The sequence below is a fragment of the Neopsephotus bourkii genome, unplaced genomic scaffold (genome assembly GCF_033783945.1).
Source record: "Neopsephotus bourkii isolate Nb327-2 ecotype Australia unplaced genomic scaffold, CSIRO-AGI_Nbou_v1 NB_1760, whole genome shotgun sequence".
In the NCBI taxonomy this organism is placed as follows: Eukaryota; Metazoa; Chordata; class Aves; order Psittaciformes; family Psittacidae; genus Neopsephotus; species Neopsephotus bourkii.
Window position 1 is genome coordinate 5,210,107 of NW_026902234.1, and position 11,776 is coordinate 5,221,882.

General features: G+C 37.6%; 1 long non-coding RNA gene across 1 annotated transcript; it reads left to right on the plus strand.

Annotated features, from left to right (window-relative positions):
* The first annotated feature begins 1,374 nt into the window (after positions 1-1,374).
* On the plus strand, positions 1,375-11,502 carry LOC133225475 (uncharacterized). Its single transcript, XR_009729170.1, has 3 exons — positions 1,375-1,620; positions 10,506-10,586; positions 11,180-11,502. It is a non-coding gene; the product is annotated as an uncharacterized LOC133225475 (long non-coding RNA).
* The last annotated feature ends 274 nt before the right edge of the window (positions 11,503-11,776 follow it).

Genomic DNA, 11,776 nt, shown 5'->3' on the forward strand with positions numbered 1-11,776 from the left:
AATCTCTTGCTTAGAGTCATCCATCACAGTTCGCTGCTCTTGGAGGCATGCTGCAGTGACAAAGCACACGCCCATCCACTGGCTGAGTTGTCATGGTCATGATTTAGGACAAACCTGTGAGTGTGCAGGAGCTGTAGATATGGTGTGGGCCGTCAGAAGGTGATGTAGGTTGCAACATTACACCTGAAGAAGGGTGCTCATTGCTGGAGATTGAATTTAGCAGTGGAAGAGACTTTTAAACATGGCTGTTGTTGATTCCCATTTCTCAAAAAAAAATCTAAAGGTCAGAAAAGGACAAAACTGATGTGTGGTAGATTCAGTACTTGCCCAGGGTTCCTTGAAGAATGTATTTACCACAGTACTCCTCGAAAACTTTTCCTGTTCCAATGGGACCATTCTTCTCCTTAAGATTTTATGTTATTTGATCCCTGGCTATCCAGGTAAACAAAAAAGAAGGCGGCATTGGAACTCCCACATTTTGTCCAACACTTGGCATTCACTAAGTTACTGTTCCCAGCAGAGAAAAAATTGATCAGGCCATTTGAGTTTTCCATATGTCTATTGTTGTTAGGACCCCTTTTGTACTAAAACTGGCACAGATACAGAGTTGATAACATATTGATATTACGGATATTATAAGTATGCCACTAAAAGGGCATAAACACCTAAGCTTTCAAAATCAATCAATCAATGAGTCACTAGCTCCACTGTAGGTGCAGAAATCCTCTGGAGTGGGAGGAAATACAGATTGATGTTATGTTGTCTGCCTCAGTCTGTCAGGAGTCAGTAGTTCCAAGAGTCACAACTTTCCCTTTCATTACCACAGACATCATTTCTGAAACTTCATGATGGCAAATTTAAAAATTAACTATGTCTCTGCTAAACATTTTAGTGCATTTATAAAGTCTGAGTGCCCAGTCATGACTGTTACAGGACTACAACAGGGAGCACTTGGGTGTGTAACCCTGCTAGAGGGTACACAGGTGCAGAAAACAGAACTCCATTTTGATGCAGATTTCTTCCCAGGTTATATTTCTGTAGTAAAGATGTCCTTTCACAAATCTTCCTTTGAAGAATTCAAACCACTCCACTGCTAATAGAAATTAAAAACAGATACGGGACTTGCTTATTCTTTCAATCTCCATGGTAGCACGCATTTCAATTAAAAGTAAAATTATTACATTATTTAGTTTGTGCATTTTTTGATAGAATAGTACATTTATATGTTAATTTTGCTAAGATCAACTTTATTTATCTACAGGAAGCTATTCCAAGATTGTTGTACGTTTTCTTTGCTTCTGAAATGTTATCACATTTAATTGCCTGATCTTATTTGGGTTGCAATCATAGTCATTAATTAGCAGGAAGGTGAGGGACAGCATCATATCTAACTATCTGTTATGGCTGCTTTAATGAGGAAAATACCTGCCATCATTTTAAAGGCATCCTGTATACTTCACAAATACAGCTTGCTGTAGCATTCTCATTTAGACTGTGAACATCAAAGGAAATTGATGTCAGGTGTGAACAGAAGCTGTTGAATATATCTGTTGAGGAAGCTGAGTGGTATGTCTGGATGGGAAAGATGAAGGGCAGCTTAAAACATTAACAAAACTACAGGTAATTAGTGTAAACTTTCAAGGGTAAGGTATGCTTGAGGAATAAAAATGTTGTTTATAGCTATTCCCTGTAGTGCCACTATCGCTAAGGGTCTGTCAATGTTTTCATTTATAAAGCTCTATTTTTATAGGATTGTGCACTAGTAATAAAAAATGTGCTTGGGGCTAGAAGTTGACAATTTAAAGAAAAATAAATTGGTTTTGTTGTTTTGGTGGGTTTTTTTTTAATTATATTAGTATATGAATAATAGAAGTTTGTCTGTTTTGCATGGTTGTGCTCCTTTGTATAATTCAGCTACTGTTTTAAAATCAAATTAATGAAATTTGGCAAGCAACTAGTTCCTAGTATGGACTCATCAGTGTTGGAATTCTTAGGGAAAAAAATAAATAAGATTATTTAGTGTTTCACAAGAAAAATTCTACCTTTCAAAGGGAATCAGAAAGAATTCAGTTCATCTGTAGAATACATTGAAGGAATGTTTTTATTCCAAGGTAAGTGTTACAGTACTCGTCTGAAAAGCAAGATTAAAAAACTGCCAAAATATAAACAAGTGTGGTCAGTTATAAAGATGTTTTAAGTTTACTGTGCACTATCAGGCTTCTAATGATGTTGTCATATCTCATGTCAATAATTCACCATAAACAGAATAAAGTAGGAACCTTCTTGGGCTATTAGTACCCTCAGGCTCCTACATACTTAAGAGAGACATAAAGTAATTTTCTAGGCGGAAAATAGTGCCTTTTGAGTCTTACCATGCAATTATAGCTGAATATTGTTTCACTGTAATTTTATATTGGAATTTCTTTACTGTAAGAAACATTTTTTTTCCTCATCACATTATAATAATCTTAGTGAAATAACGGCTGCACGTTTGTGGAAGGCATCCTTTTAAATCAGAGTTTAAGGGCCAAATGTGCCACGGGTCACAAAAGTGCATATCTAAAATAGTACTTATTGCTCATACAAATTTTTTCACCTTCCAAGATCTCGGATTGCTTTAAAAGAGAGGTCAAGTAGTATTGCCATATTATACAGATGAGGGAACTGAAGGGAAGTAAACAGTTGGCTCAAATACCTCTCAGCAAAGCAGTGCTAGCAAGGGACTGGAAATCTCTTGAACATCATCCTAGTGCTTTATCACAATATAACTACACCTCTGCTACCTCTTCAAGTCTTGGAAAATAATGGCCCAAACTCTATCTATCTCAGGAGCTGGTATATACTCCAAAATGAAACCCTTTAAATTTTGCAAATATTTTAGATAGATTGCTATCAAATCCTTAAAATACAGCCTAGATAAAGATGTGTCCCTCTTTTTCTTTTTTTAAATGGTGGAAGCCATTATTTCATCCACATATACATATATATATATGGCGTGTTCCTTCTCAGAGATCATGATTTCAAATGCACAGTGCATGAGCACTCTGGAGGAAATAACATCATATTCACAAATACTTGCTGTAGCAGCTTTTGGTAAGAGTTTACTTTTAACATTAGGAAGTACATCCATTTTAAACTGTGCCTTTCTTAACTGTAAGACCAGGGTTTAACTTCTGTGATGATTACTACAGTTGTCATTTCTGTGGGAACACGTCAGTACTTTCTTGCAACTCAACCAGTTCCTGGACCTGCAATCATGAATCCAAGTATATAGGCCCAGGACATGTTCAAGGCAGGGACATGGACATCTAACCCAATCACCTGCATATCATAGGCTAGAAAATATCCTAAATTTGATTCTTTGCCTTCAGAAACAGAGCACCTCCTAGAAACATCCAAACACAAGCCACCATTTTCTCGGTGTAATTTCATGGCTTTTCAGGAGAGGGAATGAAATTGTCATTGTCACATTATACCTCATAAGCCCTGACAAGCCCAGAGTCAGTGTCACTAAGATGTCTTCGTTTAACTAGAGGTGCCTCTGACAGGGAAACTGAGCAGTCTGGATTCTGATACTAATTTTATAGTAAAGGCAGTCTATGAATCAAGACCTGATCTGAATCATAGAATCAACTAAGTTGGAAAATACCTTTAAGATCATCAAGTCCAACCGTTACTCCAGGACTGCCAAGACCACCATTAAACCATCTACACGTTTTTTGAACACTTCCGGGCACAGTGACTCCACCACTTCCCTGGGCAGCCTGTTCCAACACCTGATCACCCTATCTGTGAAGAAATTTTTCCTAATATCCAATCTAAACCTTCCTTGGCACAGCTTGAGGCTGTTAGCTCTGGTACTATTGCTTGTTACTTGGGAGAAGAGATTGACCCCCACCTCACTACAACCTCCTTTCAGGTAGTTGTAGAGTGATAAGGTGCCCCCTGAGCCTTCTCTTCTCCAGACTAAAAAAGCCAGTTCCCCAAGCCAATCCTCACCAGACTTGTGTACCAGATCCTTCACCAGCTTTGCTGTCCTTTTCTGGAGCCACTCCAGCAGCTCCATGTCTCTTGTAGTGAGGGTTCCTGAACTGAATACAGGATTCGAGGTGCAGCCTCACCAGTGCTGAGTACAGGGGGATAATCACTGCCATAGCCCTGCTGGACACACTATTGCTGATATAGGCCAGGATGCTGTTGGCTTTCTTGGCTGCCCTGGGCACAAACTGGCTCATGGTCAGTTCTGTCAATCAGCGCCCCCAGGTCCTTTTTTGCCAAGCAATTTTCCTGCCACTCTTCCCCAAGCCTATAGCATTCCATAAGGTTGTTGTGGCCCAAATGCAGGATGCAACACTGCCTTGGTGCTTATGCTCATATATATATATTACAGGGGGGGGTTCACATTCTCTTAATCTCATTACCTGCTGCCCATATATGAAAGGGCGGAATTATGCCCTTAGATCACTGACTTCAACTGAGTTTCAGTTTAAAAGGCTGAGGAAAAATTTGGCATGAAAGATCCCATATATTCACACTTCCTTTTTGTGAGCACGAGGTTATGTTCGGGTGCAATAAACACCTGTCATCTTAAATAGTAAAGAATGTACTGCATTCTGCTTGTGTGTGGTTGGGGTTTTTTAGGATAAAAGTGCTTTAATTTCTAGTTAAATGGAAAGACACAGTGAAAGAACTAACATTTCAGAAAAGATATTGTAAGGAGCGCTGCAAGTAAATCCAAATAAATGAAGTACAAAATATCCTGTTTCATGTAAAAAGACACAGTGTTGCTGTTATAATTCAGATGACCTTGAAAAAGATATGACACAGCCATTTTGTTTAATATAATATGCTTAATATTAATATGGAGAGGACAAAAACTATTTTAGACGGTTCCCAATGACTGACAGGTAGTGATATCCTATGAAAAGCTTGAGCAAAACTCTTTCACCATTTCAACAATTATGTTTTTTTCTCTCAGAAGTTAAACAAGAGATGAGACCTCCTAATGGCTTTCCATGTGTTCATCACAGCTACCTGCATGAATTTGCAGTAATTAAGCAATCTGAAACACTGACTGACCCAGAGAGAAAGCTATTCCATACCGGTGGTGTCCTTGAAATGTCTTCATCATCAAGCGGTCTCTTCTCTTCATCTCAGTGAAAGCTAATGTCAGCACTACTGTGTAGCTACCCTTCCTTTAAATAGCTATTGAAATCTTATAAGGATGCTTTTTTTTATTAAGGAAAAAAAAAAAAGAACACTTAAAAAGGGAAAAATCCCACCAGCAAAGCAGTGTGGGCAGAGAAATGGCCCTGTGAAAATGTTTCTGCTACCAGGAGGGAGGGAAAGGGGGCTTGATGGGGATAAAAACAGCCTCTCTTTTTTTAAGGTCAAAAACATAATTAGCATTTGAAAGGATGTGAAGATGCACTACCTCAGGGACCACAATGGCCAAATTTGTGCCATTTAATGTCAACAGTCGTTGGAGTTGTGATAAAATTAATAGAGCCTTTTGTGATTGATAACATACCTCATCTGCCATTCCGGTACAAAAATCCCACAGCTGTAGCAGCAAGGAACAATGTTTAGATCAGTTTTGAAAGGAAACTGAAAGCTGTACTTATGGGCTTTAATTATCTTCTGAAATCTGTTACAACCTCCCCTGCTACCACTACCAAAAAGTAAAAATCTATTGTTTTATTATTAACTGTGTGAGGCGAGTTTAGTGCATTTAGTAGCATACTTTGTGGACACTGAAGGGTGAGAATGATAAGAAAGGCAGGATTTGTACTGTGATTTTTGAGGTGGAAAACCAGTAATTTATGTGAAAGAAAGGAGGTGAAACACTGGCACTGAAATCAACTGACTCAAGGACTGAAAGGAAGTTAGACATTCTGTAAATGTCATACACTTTAACTAGAAATCGGTTTATTTTTCACTTATTGGTAGACTGCACCCATTTTTCTACTCTATTCTGAAAAAGTGATTAAATCTTTTGGCCAATGTGACTTTCAGAATCATGCTGATTTTTTATGTTATGAATCAGAAATGAAAATTTTGCTTAAGGACATCAAGTCACTGGCCTTGTAGAGGACAAATGTATGATTCTGAACTGAAAAAACAGCCTGAACATTAATGTAAAGTACTAATTGCAAATTTGTTTCAATTTTTTTTAATGTTTTAGTAAATAGAGTTTTTACTTGATTTAGAGTCATATAGTGGTACAATTTTTAGATTATTTTGTACCACCAATCCTCCTTTTATTCTTTTTATAAACTATAATTTATGTAAGCCATCACAATGAGTTAGCAATCTGTCCTGTTCTTCAGTAGGTAACATGATACATATACACATCTCATAGCAAAGCATCTTTTATCCTACTGAAAACTCTCAACAGTTGACTGTAAAACAGTATATACTTAGCTGAATATGGACCATTGCACAGCGACAATTTTTTCATGTATCTATATGTATTTTCACCATTATTTTCTGTCATCAAGGTTACAATCTCAGTTAAAAGGTGTCCAGTGTTCAGAGTTGGGCTAGATCTAACATATTATCCCAATATCTTACCTCAGCCTGGAGGAGCACCAAACTGCAACTCATCACCATCCAATTATTGCAGCACTGCCTTAGCAAAGACTTCCACCATAGATCCTAACATATTCCTCAACAGTTGCAACAAGTCTATGTAGGCTGTTGAGAGTAGAGCTAGCTAAGAAATTGCTGGGGTGAAAGGTGAACTGGTTTACCAAAAATTGAGTTTCTTTGATGAAAAATTTAATCAAAACTTAACTGTATCAACCAAGATCACTAAGTTTTGACTGTAGAAGTCACTTAATGCATTAAATAAAGTGCTGAATCACCATGAATTGCCCCGATGGTGGAAACCACTCACCAGCTCCAGTGGGGAAAATACGTGTCAGAGGAAAGAAGCTGCAGTTTATACAGTTCCCAGATGTCATTTCTCCACCACTGCCTTTGCCTTTTAAAATTTTGTGAAGAACCAATTGAAAAGTTCTTGAAACCCAATTATTTGCGCTGAAATCAATAGTTCAATGTAGGAGGTCACTAAGCCAGAGTTTCCGTTGGCAAATCTCTATCACTTGAGAATTAGCACACAGTATCTGACATCTTACTCCCTGTTATATTGCACAGGCAATAAAGGCATAGGAGAAACGGGTATAGATGCATAATGACTAATAAAGGCAACAAAACCTGAGACATGGTTTACTTCACATGATATACTTGTAACTTATCATTGCATGTAACACTTGGTAAATAAATTTATTCAAGAATTTTAAGTGATAGGAAAAAGCTTCCGGAATAGTCTAATGCTGTGATAACTTAATGGGACTATCCATAGCCCTGCTGATAAATGCACAGCAATTCCTGTCAAGATACTGGCACTCAAAAGAGCTGATGGATGGAAATATACTTTAAATACCACTTACCTCCGCAGGCTAACTACTGGCAAAAAACACTGACCTTAGAAATTGAGTAACAATGACAGTATCATAAAAAAATGCATGTAATACTAAAACAACAAAAAAAGATATTTTTTATCATTATTGTATGTATTTCAGTGGATTGCTGGATGTAGTAGAATGTATTAATTTTCCTCTTTATGAAATAGTGAGTCTGTAAAATATGATGTGTTGAGGCCACAGAGATTAGAACTCTTATACGTATCTAGTAACACTCATAACTATGACAAGGATCTCAAACACATAGTTTGCACTGCTGTTATAGGTAAAGCAAATAGGAAAGTCTATAATTAAAACTGTCCTAAATTTCCCAAAGAACTTTATTTTAAGGTGGTATGACTATGCCATTGACATTTTTTAGCATAAGACAATTGGGCTGAAAAAACTCTTCAAAGGCAGAGGTCCTGCAATATATTTCAATCTTCAGCTGTAATGGTTTGGTGACCAGATTATTTACAATATTTTTGCTAAGAAATCTAGTACTTCCAAGCTTTCAGAGAGGTGGTTGAAATTCAGCTCAGAAGAAAAAGGTGCCTGTTTGTTATGTAGTTTTCTGGGTCTGTACTGAGCAGCCTTTGTTTCCTCACAGCTCCTAACTGCTGAGGGACTGTGCTTGTACCTTCCACACAAGTATGTATGAATGTCCCAATATAAGCCTGCAGCTCAGAGTGAGATTTTCCCATCAAATTTCTTTCCAAACAAAATAGTGTTTACTGCAGCAGTGAGAACCGGAATGGATAGCTGGGCTTTACCTTCACTGCTAACACCCGTACTTGCTTGTGGTATTGAAGGATGAACAAGAAATGGGTCAGTACAGAAGCAGTGAATGAACTGCAGCAGGTGTTGACTGCACCATACTGGTAGAGTCTAACTGGCGAAGATATGGTTATCTTACTGAAACGTCTAGCTTAGTCCTGCAAACACTGAATGCTTAAATGCTTGACTTGAAGCAAATACAGGGTTTTTTAAAGGCATGGTTCATTTTATACTTGATAACACAGTTGCCTGAAAGACTTCTGGCAAGACATTTCCTTAACATAACATGACATTTCATCAAAATCAACATTTTCCAAGAAAACGTAGAATTTGTTGAAATTTTTCTTTAACTATTGAAGAAGGATTTTTTTTCCTTATTATTTCAAGTTTATTTCAAGATATAACTAAACAAAATGAGGTTCTGGTGGATCTGGAATGGTACACCTCTCCTTTTGCTCTCCAAACAGTGATTCTGCTGGCAATCCATTTTGCCAACCTTTTTTCCATTGGCATTTAGTGGAAATCTCACCATAAAGTACCACCAGTACAGAAAATATTTGGACTACTCAGTTTGGAACCACCAGAGAACTGAAAGAGGAATAATGATTATTGTACTGCCCCACTAAATTATTTGCCGAGTTATTTATTTCTGAATATGTTAAATTCACATAGGATATTTTGGTTTGATACTAAGTATCTGAATACTGCAACCTTTAAAGCTCATTCTCATTTAAAATTCACTTAAAACCCCCAACAAAACAGTACTGATTCTGCTCAGTAATTAGATTCTTTGTTGTTTAGTGTAAACAGAATATCTAACAGCCAGAGAAAAAAACTACAGTAAAGGACAAGGCCTGAAGGACCTTTGAAGAAAAATATTAGAACTGTTATTAACACAATGGTCAGTAACATTTCACTATATGAACAAAAAAGTATATGATAATTCCTACAATAAAACTAACTCTGCATTTGTGTGGTGTGTTGAGCTTGGCTGTCCCCTCCTCAGCAGGACAGGTGGGGTAGAAAATAAAGTGGAAAAAAATTCAATGGGTCAAGATAAAGGCAGTTTAATAAATTAAAAGCAAACGCCACATGCAGAAGCAAAGGAAAACAAAAGATTTATTCTCTAATTCCTATCAGCAGGCAATGTCCAGATTGTTCCCAGGATATGGGGCATCAGTACATATTAGCGGTTTCTCTGTAAAGCAAACATAGTAACTACAAATGCCCCTCTTTCCTTCTCCTTTCCCTTAGCCTTTATTGCTGAGCATCCATCATATGTTATGGAATAACCTTTGGCCAGTTTGGGTCAGCTCTCCAGGCTGTGGCCCCTTGCAGGCTCTTGCCCACTCCCACCCTGCTGGTGAGAGGGAATGTCGTAGTGACAGCCTTGATGCTGTGTGAGCATTGCACAGCAGCAGTTAAAACACTGGTGTGTTATCAACACTTTTCTAGCTACCAATACAAACCGCAGCACTATGAAGGCAGCTATGGGGAAATTTAACTCCATAGTGGCCAGACCCAATGAAATCTGGTTCATTAACACCATGAGTTCAAAACTGTGAGTGTGGTGAGGCACTGGAATGGGTTGGCCAAGGAAGATGTGAATGCTGAGTCCCTGGTGGTGTTCAAGGCCAGGTTGGACAGAGCCTTGGGTGGCATGGTTTAGCGTGAGGTGTCCCTGCCCATGGCAGGGGGGTTGGAACTAGATGATCTTAAGGTCCTTTCCAACCCTAACTATTCTATGGTTCTATGATTCTATGATACCTGCCTTGGACACAACATGCCAATTTCGTGTATGTCACAATTCTTCAGCCTTCTGTAACCTCACTTCTCCACTGAGCTCAAAAAATGAAGCCACGACCTCTCAAAAGAAAGTAAATATATCATTCCAAGTTATTCTTGTTTCTGTGCCTTCCAGGTTACCTTATTATCTCATTTATAGTTCTAAAGTTGGCCACAAGTATCAAGGTATTCACTGGGGATTTGCACTGTGCAATGTTTACAGTCTGTAAAATTCTTGGGTTTCCTTTCTCATGTACTGCATCAACCAGCACTTCAGCAATAATATTTTCTTTTGTTTCCTTCTATAATTTTCAACACCCAAAATGTTAATTTCAGCAAAGTTAAAACTACAGTTTGAATATATTTCTAACACCAGAGCAAAATGATAAAATGCACTTAGAAATTAGCACTTATCTGATTTTACCTTCACTCATGAATCATGAGAAACTAACTTGATTTTTTTGTTCCTGATTGTAGAGCTTTCAGTGAAGATTCTTTTTTATTTGGTTCTTCATTTAGAAGGATTTTCATGCTTTTGCTGTCTGTTTCAAACTGGAGGTGAACTTGACCTTCTATGCTTGGATCAGCTAGACCACATGAGATTTCTTTTCCATTCCTTATTTGCCAAATCTGAAGGAGCTCAATGGGTATCATTTTTAGATGTTTTCTCATCTATGTTTCTGTTCAGTCTTTTCATCTGGCTGGAAAAAACTGCATATTTTAGGAAGAAGAGAAGAAAACTTAATACTCTAGTTTGAGCATAAGCCTCTGCTAATTCTGCTGGGAAATGACTTGTATTTCCTTTTTTTTTTTTTTTGTACTTTTTCTGCATATATGGCACATTTCTTAGAATTTTATATGATTTCTTTTCAATGAAAAGTTTTCCATGAAGCTTCTTAGCAGTTGAATGTGATTCAGAAGAGCTGATTAAATATCTATTTACATGTGTACAAGCAAGTATTTCCCAAAAAAAACAATGGGGAATTCATATGCTGAACAGGGGATGTGTGCTAAGGTTAATTACTGCAGTAAGGGCTATATTAAAAACATAAATAAATATGGAGACATGCAGTGATTCTTAGATTTTTTTTTCAGGGATTGCATAGGAACCACCTTAAAATTCAATCTCTAATATTTCCTTTATCCTGTAGAAACAGGACCTGTACACAGTTTGGAAAGGAGCAGTAGAGCCACCAATACAGCAGTCAACAATGCCTTCTATTTGGGATGCAAGGCAAGACCAACATACCTTCACTCAGTGGCATTAGCCAGTACTGGTCAGATAAAGCTGTCATAAAGGTAGAAGACATTTTTGCAACTAGAGGACAAATACGCTTAGATTATAGTGCAAGGGGTGTCAAGATTTTGTCTGGCAAAAGAGGCCCCTGTACCTGCTTAATCTGAAAAAATGAATTTTCAAAAATTAAATTTGAGGAACTTTTTTTCAGGTGTTTTGTTTGTTTGTTTGTTTGGGTTTTTTTTCCCTTTTCTCTTCCTTCTCCCCAAAGTCTGGAATACTGAATTTCCAAATCCTTTACATAGTCTCAGTAAACGGAATCAAGTTTAGCCCTGTGAGCTACATTAACTTAGTGCTCTGCTAGTCAGAAAAGTCAAATTGGTACTGATAATGTCACTTTTTAACTGCTTTATGCTCTAACTGCTTTTTCTTACCCCATCATTGGGGTTCTATGTGCAGCTAAATGACAGCAGTGGATGGATGGATGGATGGATGGATGGATGGATGGATG